At 42.7% G+C, this 14,173-nt stretch overlaps 1 protein-coding gene across 1 annotated transcript in view; it reads left to right on the forward strand.

Moving 5' to 3' along the window:
- Positions 1 to 12,476, forward strand: part of LOC146830354 (ly6/PLAUR domain-containing protein 2-like) — a 298,792-nt gene extending 286,316 nt beyond the window's left edge. Inside the window, exon 4 of the mRNA XM_085604038.1 lies at positions 12,345 to 12,476. The gene's annotated coding sequence lies outside the window, so the exon portion shown is untranslated. The remainder of the gene's footprint in view (positions 1 to 12,344) is intronic.
- Positions 12,477 to 14,173: the final 1,697 nt, after the last annotated feature.

Here is a 14,173-nt window from a genome sequence, read left to right on the forward strand (position 1 = left end):
GGGAGTTCTTACTGCTCCACAGAGCCTTGTATTGCCCACATTGTGGATGTAGAAATGGATTTATGGAGGTCAGTTGGCCGCGGGTCGCCGGAGCTTGATTGAGCTGCGTCCACCATGTACGGTTGTTGGCTGCCCAAGTAGTCTTGACACAATCTCCTTTTCATAGAGAATTGAGTATCTGTATATTAAAACCAATCAGGCAGTTGATGGAAAATATGTACTTCAGAGCCTGGCAGGATGGGGGATGCACATGTCTGGGGGACTTATATCCATATGAATTGTTTATCTCCTTTGCAGAGGCGTGGTAGGAATTCACCCTTGGGCCTGGACACTTCTTGCACCGCGCAGGTCTAGCTGCTTTTGCCTGTGAGGCTTGGCCATGCTGCCCGGCAGAGCCAGTGCATTTACAAACCTTAGGTATCCTTTTAACTTGCAGCTCAGCTCACAACCTAATATTGTTGCTTTATAGAGCCATGCCGATGCCGCGGGGGCTCCGCCTCTGGCCCAGGTGGCTTGGGGTGTGGAACTGGACACCCACCGGACGAATACAGACAGGTCTCAGGTAAAGGAGCCCACACACTCTGTTTCCTGTAATGGGCGCTTTCAATTTATTCATTACAATTTGCTTCACAGGGCATATCTCGCACCTAGAGACTTACACCACATATCTCCATCTCGACCTGACACTTGCCCCCACTGCAACATGGTCAATGCTGTTTTTCTGCATCTGGCAGTGTTGTCTGGTGTTGGAGTTTTGGTTCCGGGTGGTGGACGATATTCACAGGTCACACAACTGTTGGTACCCCTTACTCCACAGTGCTGCTTATTGGGCAACATAAACCGTCCAAAAGATCAGAAGATGCCCTATAAATTTGTAGAATTGGTGTTGGAGGGTAGCCTTAACATGGATGGGGCAGAGAACTCCTGAAATAGTGCACTGGCATGAAGATGTTATGGAGTGGTTTTTGGCTGAAAATTTGTACATGTTGATTAATAGGCGGTGGACGACCTGGCCGAATGTAGAGAGCGCTGTGCTTCTCTGAAAGATACTGATTCTGAGATGGTGTCCGATGAAAGTACTGACACAGATTTTGTAGAGTGATGTATGGTCCTCAGAACCTTAATGTGTTGCTATATTAATGTGCATAGTGTGTATGGGCTTCCTTGCTTTGCAAGCCATTGTCAGCGGCTATAACCTTGTGAATTTGTGTAAAACTTGAAATATAAAGTATCTTTAAAAAATGTATTAAATTATATGTTTTCCAACACACTCTAGAGAGGACAACAAGGCGTTTTAGCACAGTGCGTCAGCTCTTGACAATTCCCCTCAGCATCTATCTCCGTTAACTGGCATCTCCCAACATTTCAGAATGCCCAGCTGAATATATCATAGTACAGGTGTTGGCTAACACTTAGGGCCTTATTGTGAGTTTGGCAGTCCGATCACCTGAACACCGCGGCTCCTGCTGCCAGGAGATCACACCGCCAGCATTCTCCTGACCATTGTATTATGAGTTTACCACAATGACTGCAGTGTGGCTCCAGATATTTTGAAGTTGTGATGAATACTTATCCATATGCATTGATGCCTATGTGAGCATTTTTACTACATAAGTGTCGGATGCACACATATGCATGATACATGTGGAAAAATACCACTTACCTATTGCTGGATTCTGGCCCATGTGTGGGAAATCCGGGCAATGGGTATGTGGTACAAAAAGGACTCATATGTATATCCCCACACACTGGGTCGTAATCCTTGGAGTGAGGATGCTGCTGTGAAGGGGGATCTGAAGAAAATGATCCACATCGAACTCTGACCAAAAGAACAAGAAAGGGGTGAGTATGCACCCCAAATCCTTTGTTTTCGCTGAGATAAATCTGATGGATCTCACCGTCACGGTCAGCTCATGGAAAAGCAAATTTGTAAAATGGAAGGTGGTTAAATCCCCCTGACCGCCCTAAGGCAGCTGTCTCCAAATGCGACTCGGTGGTCTGCGGTGTTCTGGCGGAGTCAGCAGTTCAGACCGCGGGTAAGGTGGTTCACAGACCGCCAAACTTGTAATAAGGCCCTTAGTGTGGTGTCCTGTGAGAGACATGATCCTACAGGTACACCTGAATTGCCTACAATCACAACACATCTCCAGCTTTTATTTGTAAATAAGTAACATTTAATTTATTAAATAATGTTCATGAAGCTCATGAAAAAAAGTGACTACATGACTAAGTAAGTAATACCCTATAATAAACGAATACCTGGATATTGTTAAAATCCAATGTGGAAAAATATATATAATCTAAATGAAGATTATACAGATAGCTACAAAGTGGCTAAATACCTAAGTAAATAATTGATCATAAATATAAACATAATACAAGTGATCCAGCGCGAGAGAAAGAGTCGGGGAAAAAGAGGGAAAATGTACAACTATCCCTCCTGCATCGCAGACCCGATGTCACACTAGCTCATTCACACACGCAGTCATTGGTGGGGCCCATAACACCAACACGCATACGTTTTTCTCTCAAGAGTCTGCACACTGGAGGGATGATGAAATCAAGCACTGGACATGTGGGGGAGTACCTTATTACCTATAGGGAAGAAAAGTTATTTTACAGAATATACATTAGCATCACCACCTATAGAATCCTAACTTTAAACATAAAGGCACTCCACCACTTCGTCGATGGACCAATTAGTTGGACTGGTTGATGGTGATTTAGAACCAGCTAAAACACATTTAAGACTCAGAATTCTCTACTCTCTTCATTGAAAAACCACAAACTAGTAATTTCTGTTAATCAAATATTTGCTTATCTAAATATTGTTTGCAATTAACATTAGCAATTTGGTCAATCAAAATTCAGAATTTTGTTCAATCAGCACAAATCTCATGTATTTACCTATTCTTGCTATCTGGATTTTTGCTAATTCATTTGGCTCTGCATAACCGAATTTAGCCGTTAAATTGTCCAAATAAAGCAGGCGAAAGCTCAAAGTCCAAAAGTTCTTTGCTCAGCACCTTACAATCCCAAAGATCTCCAAAGGACCAGAAATCGTGCAAGCATCTGTCATCGCCTGTGGGGTCGATAGGGGTTTGCGGTCATCGAGTAAGAAGGCAGCGTCTGTCTCCAAAAACAACTCACTCCTCCCTATTCTACTACCCTTTTTACAATAAAATTCGGGATAACATGAAACATTCTTAGGCAACGAAGGAAAATGATTGGTTCATTGGAAATGTCCGACGTTCACGTTATTGAGGTTCTCATGAATTTTGCTGGTTCACTTCCTCTGTCCATGTTGCCCTTATGCAATAAAGTAAAAGTTTTGCTTGTATGTCCCAATTGTTCATTTAGACCAGATTTTACTGACTGAAGTTTGGCAGTCCTCCATGTTCCTATCCTTGACCAGGAACACTGTGCCTTGGGGTCACCAGTAGGCATCGCGCTCACAAGACGGTGGCCACTTCTGAACTCCATTTTGGACGCCATATTTTGGTTGTCCCAAATGCCAACTTAAGCGAAACAACACAAAAGAATAATTAATACAAAGAAATGAAGATTCTAATGTTAAACCCTCACTAATCCCTTTATGTTTTAGTATTTTCCTAGCTTTTAGCGACATTTAAAGCAATAATACTCACCCTTGCGGTCAAAAACGCAAACATCACAAAAGCAACATAAATCATGGAAATATCCTATTACCACATGTACTACTATTAATATGCGTACATAATTTAGTCATTAGAGTTATTTTGCCATGCAAATAGCCATAAGTCCCACGTGTAATTGGTGTATGCAAATGGTTGATTTAGTATAACACAGCAAACCGTTAGTCAAATTATAATCTAAGTAGGTTATAGAATTAGAATTTTCATGCAAAATAGAGGAGGTATACAAAATTTTGCTTTACCTGCTCCATCACAAGTACTGAAAAAAAGGTTAACACTAAATACCTAGATACATAATTACCATTGATTAAAACTATAATAACACGGGTACAATATAAATACTATATAAAAACACTATAGAAATTATTCAGTAATGTAATCTTGCAGCCTCCAAGATTATTTACACAAGTAATCGTTAAACCTCCTAGGTTTAATCACAGCACGACCTGTCCAATTTATTTTATTGCTTACTATAGTACCACTCTCATGGGATACCTCAGTACCCAACAGGGAGTTTTATATTGCTTCTTGCTGTTCAAAAGTCCCTCAATTTTGGGTAAACAATTGGTCATCATCACATGGTGCCTCGTCACCTTTTAAGGAATTGTCTCTTGTCACCTCCAATGAATTATCCGTATTATCTTGTTGCTCCCTTTTCACATGGCTTGGGAGTGTCCCTCTTTGGGCATCGTCATCCTTGTACAACCACTCAGACCTCGGTTTTGTAACGCCAACTTCCCCCTGAGAACCATTCTCCATATTCGGTTTTCTTTGAATACCGCTCTCAAAATGCCCACCAAATCTGGATTTGTCACCCTCTCTCTTACGCAAGGAAATGGGAGACATTTGCCAAACCCTACCATCACTTAGTAGTACTGAATTGCAAAAATTATTTTCTATTACTAAATTTTGGGGAAAGCGACTTTGTTTTTTCCAATAAATCACTTCTTCTTATCCTTTTCTGTCACCAGTTTTCACATGTATACCTTACATTTATTCTTTAAGTCATAATATCGTTTGCACTCACTCTTTGCTTGGGGCAATTTTTCCTTCACCACATCTGGTGACTACTCAGCCCTTTTTGCTGCTTTCAATCATCCGCTGTTACATTTGGACATTGGCGTTCTTCCCCTCATCAGTTCAGATGGACTGGATCCAGGACTCGCACTCTGAGTACTTCTGTATGCCCTCGCTGTCTTGAGCAATTCTCTCCTCCACAGCAGCACTGTTGTAACTAGCTAACTGTACAGTTCCCTTAATCACATGGTTGAACTGTTCATCTGCTCCATTTCTCGCTGGGTGGTACAGCGAAGTGGTCTTTTGCGTGATCCCATTGCTCCCAAATAGGTTTTAAAGCACTCGGACATGAACTGGGGACCATTATCACTCAGAGTATACTTTGGTAACCCTTCTCTCATAAATACTTTGTTTATGAATTTAATAGGAATGGTGGTGTCAGCCCTTTGTACTATTTCTATTTCAGACCACTTTGTAAAATGATCAACCAAAACAATCACATACACTTATTCTTCTTGTTCCCATATTGGCCCCATTTGATCTATTTAAACTCTCTCCCATGACATCTCTGGGCTGGCCCAAGGATGTAAAGGAGGCCTGAGCGTCACCTGTGTTTTTCAGTAAATTCTCACAATTTATACATTTCCTAACCTTCCTTTCTATTTCCTTGTCCAAACCTGGCCACCAATGCCAAATCTTCACTCTATTCTTAGTTTTACCTACTCCCAAGAGTCCCTCAAGATAAATTCCAATGACTTCCTCTCTCTATTTGTCTGTAGGAACAACTTTTTCTTTCCTTAAAATCGAACCTCCTTCACAGGATAACTCATTTCGGGGCATATTATCAACGGCCAGCGATAATTATCGCTGGCCGTTCATAGCGATAGAAAAATTATCGCCCGCTATCGCTGAATATTATCGGCATGATAACGCTATATTTACAACGCATAGCGCTATGGCGATAATATTTCAGCGATAGCGGTGTTTTCAATGGAACATCGCTGGTTTTCCAGCGATGTTCCATTGAAAACAGCGATAACATTACTGATAGGACCCTGTGGTCCTATCGGCATAATCCATATCCCATTAAAAGTATGCCTTAGTCAGGAATTTAACAGGTGTTAAATTCCTGAGTTAAGGCTGAGGTAGCGCAATTTTTTTTATCGCTTCACCTCCTTGTTATTATCGCGATGCTGCCTTCACGATATTAACATGTGTTGTTTTCACAGCCACGCCTCTTTTGCATCTCATTAGCGATGCGAGGCGAGGCTGTGAAAAAACGGGCTCTACATCAAGGAAACACGCACTAGCGTGTCCTTGATGATATTGCGATATAATTATCGCCGCTTTTCACCCAAAAACGGACACTAAAGCGGTGATAATTATATCGCCAGCCCTTGCTAATATGCCCCATAGTAATTCCCAGTATGCCAATAAGACTTCTTCATTGGCCATCCCTCTGACATCCTACTCACTTCCATAAGTATTACATACTGTTCTTGTGCACCAGAAATGCTAGGAAATTCCTCAGAAATATTTGCTACACAATATTCCTCTAAGGCATCCTCACTCACTTCACTCATGGGAAGTGGCATACAGCCCAAAAAACCCACAACAACATTTTTTGCAGCTGGTACCTAAAGCACATCATAATGCAAATCAAATCGTCTCCCTAACACATGGGCTAATATTGGTAACGCGCCATGCCATCGTTTGGTGGTTGTCACTTTTGTAAGAGGTGTGTGGTCACTGCGCAAGGTAACCTTCTTTCCCCAGATATATTTCCGGAAATGTTCCAGCCCCCACATTCACATGAGTGCTTCTCGCTCAATAACTGAATATTTTTCTACAGTCAAAGTAAACAGATGGGAAGCAAGTGCAAAGGTTCCATCCTTGCCAAATTATTGTGTGGGAGAACTGTACCAATTCGTCTCCCACTAGCATCCGTGATGACTGTACGAGGGATTTCCGGGTCGAAACCTTGTAGGGGAAGGGGCATTGCAATTGTCAATCTTAAGAAATATAAACGTGTCGTGACAATGACTGGATCATCCAAATTTGTTTTTTAATCTGAGTAGCTGTCTGTTTTCGTAAGTCTTTGATGAAAAATATTTCAAAAATTCTGAATAGAATTCCATTAACCCCCAGAACACCCTCACTGTGGGCCTGCTTCACAAGGGTAAAGTTACACCAAAAGTCCACGTTTAGACCTGAAGTCCAACTTTACTAGTACTAAAGTTAGACTTTTGGCATAAGTTAGAAGTTTGCGTACTTTTAATGAGGACTGTGGGTTATTTTGCCCCTAAATGTCTGGCTTCAATGTGCTGCTAATGGACCTAACTTGCCAACTTCAAAAAAAGATCATCAGGTCAGGAGGGGCCGGGACCTCAGGGAGATGTATCCTCGTTCTGAGAAGTACCTAAGAGACACTTTTGTCCCCTTCTTATTAAAAAAAAAAAACTCAAAAGCTTGCGGAGTCTGGTGCCAATGGCTTGGGTGTTTCCTCACCCCTTCACAGACATCAGCTGTAGAGAAGACAAGCTAGAAACTCACTCTCTGCAGTAGTTTTGAGTTTGGTATTCCTGCCACCGTGTGACGTTAGCTCTTCATCAGGTAATTGTGTGAAGGGAGCAGATATTGTGTGACACACACCGTGTGAGTTGGCAGGTCTTTTGACTAGTGGAAATCCTGACTCCTACTATGTTTTTTTCACTTCTAAGATCAGTGAGTTTGAAACAGAGCCAGAGTTGAGTGACATTAGGGGGCACATGATAATAGTCTAACTGCCTTCATATGGTTGCGTGTTAATGAGGACGGTTTATTTCAGTTGCTATTTTGATATCACCAGTAGAGTTTCACTGATGTTGAGAAAGCAATAGCTCAATTATATTACATTTTTATATCTAGGAGTTCTCAGTTTTCCTGTCTTTGGCATCATGTGAGTAGTTCCTTTAGGTCTGCTGCACTTTTTATGTTTTTGTGGGTTGGCAGTGTTTTTAGGGCAGGCAATGAGCGATGAACTGTACTTATTGCAAGGGAAGCTGATGGGTCTCTAGTTTGTGCCACATATGCTAGCATGTTCAAAGCAATTTTATTTTTTGTGATTTTGTATCACTTTAAAAACCTTTTTTAGCACTAATTTAACTTTTTAGGTGCTGTTGCCTGTGCCTCTCCCATATGACCAGTTGCAAACAGTTTAATCTGATTTCTTCTGTTTGAATTTTCTGACATCCACTGCTGTGTTATAATGCTCTCCAGTTGATGTCAGGTGCACTTTTGGATATGTTTTCCAATGTGTAGACGACTGTAGGCTACTAATGTTATTTATATTTAACATGTAGAATTTAGGTTTTTGTATGTTATCTTATAGATCTATGCAAACAGAACAATTGATGGACAGAATGCTGAACAAAGTCAAACATTCACCAGAATACAGAGATCTGAGCCTAAATCCATATTTTGTTTTGCTCCCCATGCCATGTCATTCCAGTTCAGACCCAGCCATATGCAAATCAGCCTTGACCCTGTTCCCCATGAGAACAGTCCAGCCCGATCTACCAGGCCAGGTCCTCCCTGGCCTGGAACCAAGCATCCTGGGACCGGTTTCAGGGCATTACCCCTTATCAGCCAGGCTAGCTTGACTCCAGTGGCTTGGAGAGCACGCGACCCACGTCTGGGCATACCTGTCCCACTCAGGGTGACAAATGCAAAAAGAACAATTGTTGAACAGAATGCTGCCAATGTCAAACATTCATCCCAGTTCAGAGATCTGGGCCGAAATCCATATCTTTTTCCTACCCATGCCATTCCAGTTCAGTCTCAGCCGTAAGCAAATCAGTCTTGACCCTGTACCCCATTGGAACAGTCCAGCCCGAACTGCCAGGCTATGTCCTCCCTGCACTGAAAACAAGCATCATGGGACAGGTAGGACAGGTGTCGGGCATCACCCCTCCTCAGCCAGGCTAGATAGCAGGATTCTTGTTTCTGGTCCAAGGAGGACATGGCTTGGCAGTTTGGGCTGGACTGTTCCCATGAGGTACAGGGTCAAGATTGATTTGCATATGGCTGGGTCTAGATTTGGGTGGCATGGTAAGCTAAAGAACATGGATTTATCCCAGGTCTGTTGTTTGGGGGTGAATGTTTGATTTGCTCTGCATTCCATCCATCATCTGTGTATCTTTTGCTTTCTCCCCCTAAGTGCGCCTAGTATGCCCAGATGTGGGTCCCAGGCTCACTGTGTCACTGGATTCGAGCTAGTCTGGTTGATGAAGGGTGACGCTTCAAACTGGTTCCAAGATACTTGTTTCCGGTCCAGGGAGAGCCTGGTTTGGCAGTTTGGGCTGAACTGTTCCATGAGGCACAGGGTCTAGACTGTTTTGCACATGGCTGAGTCTAAACTGGGATGGCATGGTGAGCAAAAGAACAATGGGTTTAACTCAGATCTCTTGACGGGGGTTGAATGTTTGATTTTCTCTGCATTCTGTCCATCATCTGTGTGTCTGTTATCTTGTGGGTATAAGTTTCTTTAACAAAGAGCACATTCTTTACAGATATATTCTTTGCACTAAGAGGGTATGGGCTGGTTAAGGTGCACTCATCCTGAAAACTAGATTTAAAATGCTTGTAAAGGTAAGCTAGTCAAGGACCAACTGAAGGTGAAGGGGGAGTGTGTCGCAGAGAGCCAAACTCAAGACAGAAAAGGACCTACCACCAAACCGTGGTTTCTTATATGCAGCTTAATCTTCAAAAACCCAAATACCTATATTGATTCAAGCGAATACATTAGCAGTTGGTGAACTGAAATGTAAAACAAAAGGAATCTGCGAACTTTGTATGCTTTTGGACAAAGATTTATGAGCAATTCACACAACACAGTGCAGCAACCACAGTTGCTGAGTTACATTGCGTGAAGGAAGCAAGCTAAACAGCACCATGTCCACTAAGATATTTTGTTGTTTTCCTCTTTCTCTGCTCTAGCACACTTTAGGCTGCCATACTCGAAAGCACCATAGTGCACAGGTGTTAGACCTGTCAGCCTTAGGGTGGTCTTCACCAAACTTTTTGCCTCACCTCCCCCATTTTTGCTAAACTTATTTATTTTGGCCTTAGGACTCCATACACTTTACCACTGCTAACCAGTGCTAAAGTATGTGTGCTTAAATATGGTTACATTGGCTAATACCCAACCGGCATATTTAATTTACATGTAAGTCCCTTGTAGAATGGTATACTAAATAACCAGGGCTTGTAAATTAAATGCAACTACTAGGCCTGCATTACTTATTGTACCACCCACCTAAGTAGCACTTTAAAGCATTTCCCTGGCTTGCCATTGTATCCTGAATGCAGTTTTAAATTGTCGATTTGACTTTTAACGACCCTGGCCAAGTCTTAAGCTCATTTTTTATTACATATACGTCACTCCTCAGGTAAGCCCTAGATAGCCAATAGGGCAGGGTGCTATGTAAGTAAAAGTTTGCACATGTACATTTAAGTTTTACAAATCCTGGTAGTGAAAAACACACACATTTATTTTTCACTACTGTGAGGCCTACCCTTGCCTGAGGATAACATTGAGGATGCCTTGTTATATTTAATATGTCATTTCCAATTGGGAGCTGATAGCCATGTCATGTTTGGTGTCTATGAAATTATAATGACAACCCCTCTTCAATGCTAAAGTCAATTTTTTCATTACAATATTGAAAATTCCACTTTTAGAAAATTTGCATTTTCCTGCACTTAGCCCCTTTGTGATTGTAGCCTGTCGTGTCGTATGACTGGGTGTGGCTGGCAGACTTTGTGAATTTCTCCCAGGCTGGCACACAATAGAGGAATTAGATGTGCCTGGATGGGCCATCTGCCGGCAGGATTGGGGCGGAGCAGAGCACATCTTCACTTTCAACTGAATAGGGTTTTTCTGCCTTCATACCGAGGGCCTAGCGAACCTGTGTTGTCACTACAGATAGCTTGGAGGCAAGAAAATTCCATGCACTACAAAGCCACCGTCTAGAAGCTCCTTTCACCTTCCAGAGCCAGGGCACAAGGGTATAAAACTCTCTAATACCAACTCTTCAGTACACTTCTGTACCTGTGGATACCCTGCCACGAAGAAGGACTGCTGCACTGCTACAAGGACTACCACTCTGCTGGACTGATGCTCTAAAGGAGCTGCTGCCCTGCTGTGTTAACCTGTTGCCCTCTTGCTTGAGGAAGGAGAACTAGACCTGTAACTTCATCTTGAACCCAGGACCCCAGAGTGACTCCAAGGGCCAGTCTGCAGGCCTCCTGTTTTGAGTCTCTGGGTCATATAAGGCTCACCAAACAGCTCCTTGGCCCAGTTGCTGCAAGTGCCTGACCCCAAACTAGTACTCCTTAGGTCCTGAACCATTGGTGTGGCTTAGTGAGCTTAAATCAAGCTTTTGGGCACTTCGCACCAAGACTGCCCGGTCCGCTTGCACTGAAAATTAGCGCAAGCCCCCACAGTCCGTCTCTTTGCACTGCCGCATTGACTGCAAGAGGAGGACTGCCAATGCAAAGCTTCAGCCTGGACTTAGTGCCATACCGACAAATGCCGATGATGCTCTCCTAGCTACATGTTACCATCTCCAACACAAATGGGACTCTGGAGACAAAACTTGAGAAGGTAAAACCTCAGCTAAACTAATTCAGGACTGTATCCGACCTGCACTCTATCACGATCAGCCTGGACTTTATACTTTGACCTGATCCAGTGCAAACAGATAGCTACGGCTGGCGCTTTATGCTTGTAGGCACTATTTTTCACTTTATTCTTTAAAATTTAAAAACTGGGGTTCTACTGATTGGATTGGTCTTGTTCTATTGATTACATTTCACTCTAATTTTCTAACTTGGTGTGGGATCCTTTTTGTGTGGTGTTTTCACTGTTTTACAATTTGAAGTGTTGCACTTTACACATTGTCTCTAAGTTAGGCCCGACTGCTCTGTGCCAAGCTACCAGGAGGTTGACCACAGGTTAGTTTGGGGTTTGCTTGTGCCTTAGCCTTACAAGGATTGTGATTACTGTTTGATTTGGGCTCACAACCCAGTCTCCCAACAACCACATTTCTCACAACGGGTGTGTGCGTTGTGTAAGGATTAGCTATTGTACAAAATCTATCCTTTAACACTTTTTGTCCTTTGTATGTGTGTTGTGCAATGCTGCATGCATGCAAAGAAGGGAAAACTAGTGAGAAATGAAAACATTTCTCTCTGTACGACTGCCTCGAGGAGGTGTAGGATTTTTGTGCAAATCCCTGGTTAAGAATGTTTGTAGATAGGAATTTGCATCATAACCCATGGATCATTGCTGTACCGCTCATAGAATGCCCCTTTGGTGCAAAATAATGCAAATCAGTGCATAGTACAAGAGTGCATCACTTTGGGAATCTATGCAATGCAAACCCTGAGTTGCGTTTGAGAGTAAATCCCAGCATAACACTTTGCATTGGGTTTGAGTTGGTAGTCGAAGACAATCAATGCTTTGGGACCTACACCACAATGTGGCAGGAAGGTTATGAGAAAACAGTGTATGCCTGGCTGTCTTTAAAATGTGTATTTCTTTGAAACCATATAGATTAAATGGTAATTGCCTGAATTATACTAAAATGTCCTTGTATCATTTCTCTTTAGGATGAAACTCGAATGCCTTGTTTCCTCGCACCAGGCAATTGATGACTAAAGCTATCTGAAGTGTACCCTGACTGACCCTGAAAGAACATAGTGTAATTCCAAAGGCAATAAATAAAGATGCATATAGATACCTAATAACGTTGTAATATGTTAATAAAAGTTTAATTTCACTCTTAGTTGTGTTTGTCTCTTTAATGCACAAGCGTTTGCAGCACACCTGATGCATGCCACATTTGAAACAATCAAGAGGTAGGACAAGTCACTGTTAGGATGACTGCAACATACACTTCAGTCTTGTAGCAAATGCTATACCCTCCTTTATGTGGCAAGTTGTAGAGAACAGAAACTGCCCACCACACAGCAGGGCAGCCAGAAGAAGATGAACACCCTGAAAATTCCCGGAACATTAGGCAAGCAGCCGGACGTCCCTCATTGCACAGGATGGTGACTGTGGGCCCAAACCCTAGCTGAACCACAGCAGCCACACTGTGAGGAGCTTTTGGACTGTTGTTGAGGTGGAGAGCACGCATGCTGCCAGATGTGGTCCTGTGATGTGCATGCTGGTACAGGGCCACATATGTGCAGATGGCGGCGGTGGCAGCTCCGTGGGTCGCCGGCAGGGCGTATCATTAAGATGGTAGAGGGACACTACTGAGGAGGCCACAGGTGGAGTGTGGACACATGGGCAACCTCAGATGCATGTACCCTCGACGCAGCGCTTGAGTACGACTGACAGATCCAACTCCAGATTTCTATTAGCTGGGGGTCACCTCAGATCAGGTGATGCCTGTTTGGGCTTAGGAAGCATTGTGCAGCTTCCTAACCATGCTGTCCTGGTGGCCTCTATCTGTGGGACACATACATGTCTCTGGGTTTCCTGATGGTTGTTGCAGGGTTGGTATGCACTGCTAGGGCGAGGTCACAACACTGCTTTGCTTACAATGTTCTTGAATTATTGCATCACAGACGGCACAATACTCCTGGATGAATCCAAGAACGGTTTGGAGGACTGTGGTTTACTCCTGAATTATTAGGTATGGAGTAAGGAACGGATTACTCGTTGGAGTTTCTGTAATGTGAATATGTTCTCCAGCTGCCACTTTTACCCTGCATGGACCCTCGAACAGACAATGATTTTTCTTATAAGTGCTTGGAGGTGCACCACCACCACTGTGCAAAAAGAACTGTGCTGTGTTGTAATCAATATTTCTTCTTTTCACAATATTATGAATTCCAATGAACGTAGGGTCAGATCAATTAATACTCTTGTTCAGGCATTTAACTCCATGTATCTTGACTGTAAAACTAGGACCATGGTATAAAATGAATCTGTGAGGAAAAGTAAGTGTCTGCAAGAATGTCACATACGTGGTATCCGTAAACAAGCTTACAGCTTGTGATGGTTCCCCGTGCCCAATGTGGCTTGCCTTCATGTGAGGGACACTGTGATAACAACATTTATTTGAATAAGGTGACTCTCTGTGACAAAACACTGACAGAGACCTCTGTTAAATGAAAGATGATCCAAAATCAATGTAAATATGCAATTTTATTTAGTTTAAGCATGCACTTGACCTTATAGGGTACTGCATAATGTACAAGATAACATGAACAGGTCAAATAAAAAACATCAAATTATTGTTGTCTTCGGCGTCGGTTCTGCAGATCTCTGTGGCAAGCATCCTTCTCATGCTACTGATGGGCAGCTGTTAGCTTTGCACAGAGGTTGCAGAAAGTAGAAAAACCTAAGAAAAGCATAGATAAGTGTCTGTTTCACGCAGTTCATTTCATTCTTTTGGTAGGATTCACTCACCTTCTAAATACACTGG

The sequence above is a fragment of the Triturus cristatus genome, chromosome 5_1, assembly GCF_964204655.1.
Source record: "Triturus cristatus chromosome 5_1, aTriCri1.1, whole genome shotgun sequence".
In the NCBI taxonomy this organism is placed as follows: Eukaryota; Metazoa; Chordata; class Amphibia; order Caudata; family Salamandridae; genus Triturus; species Triturus cristatus.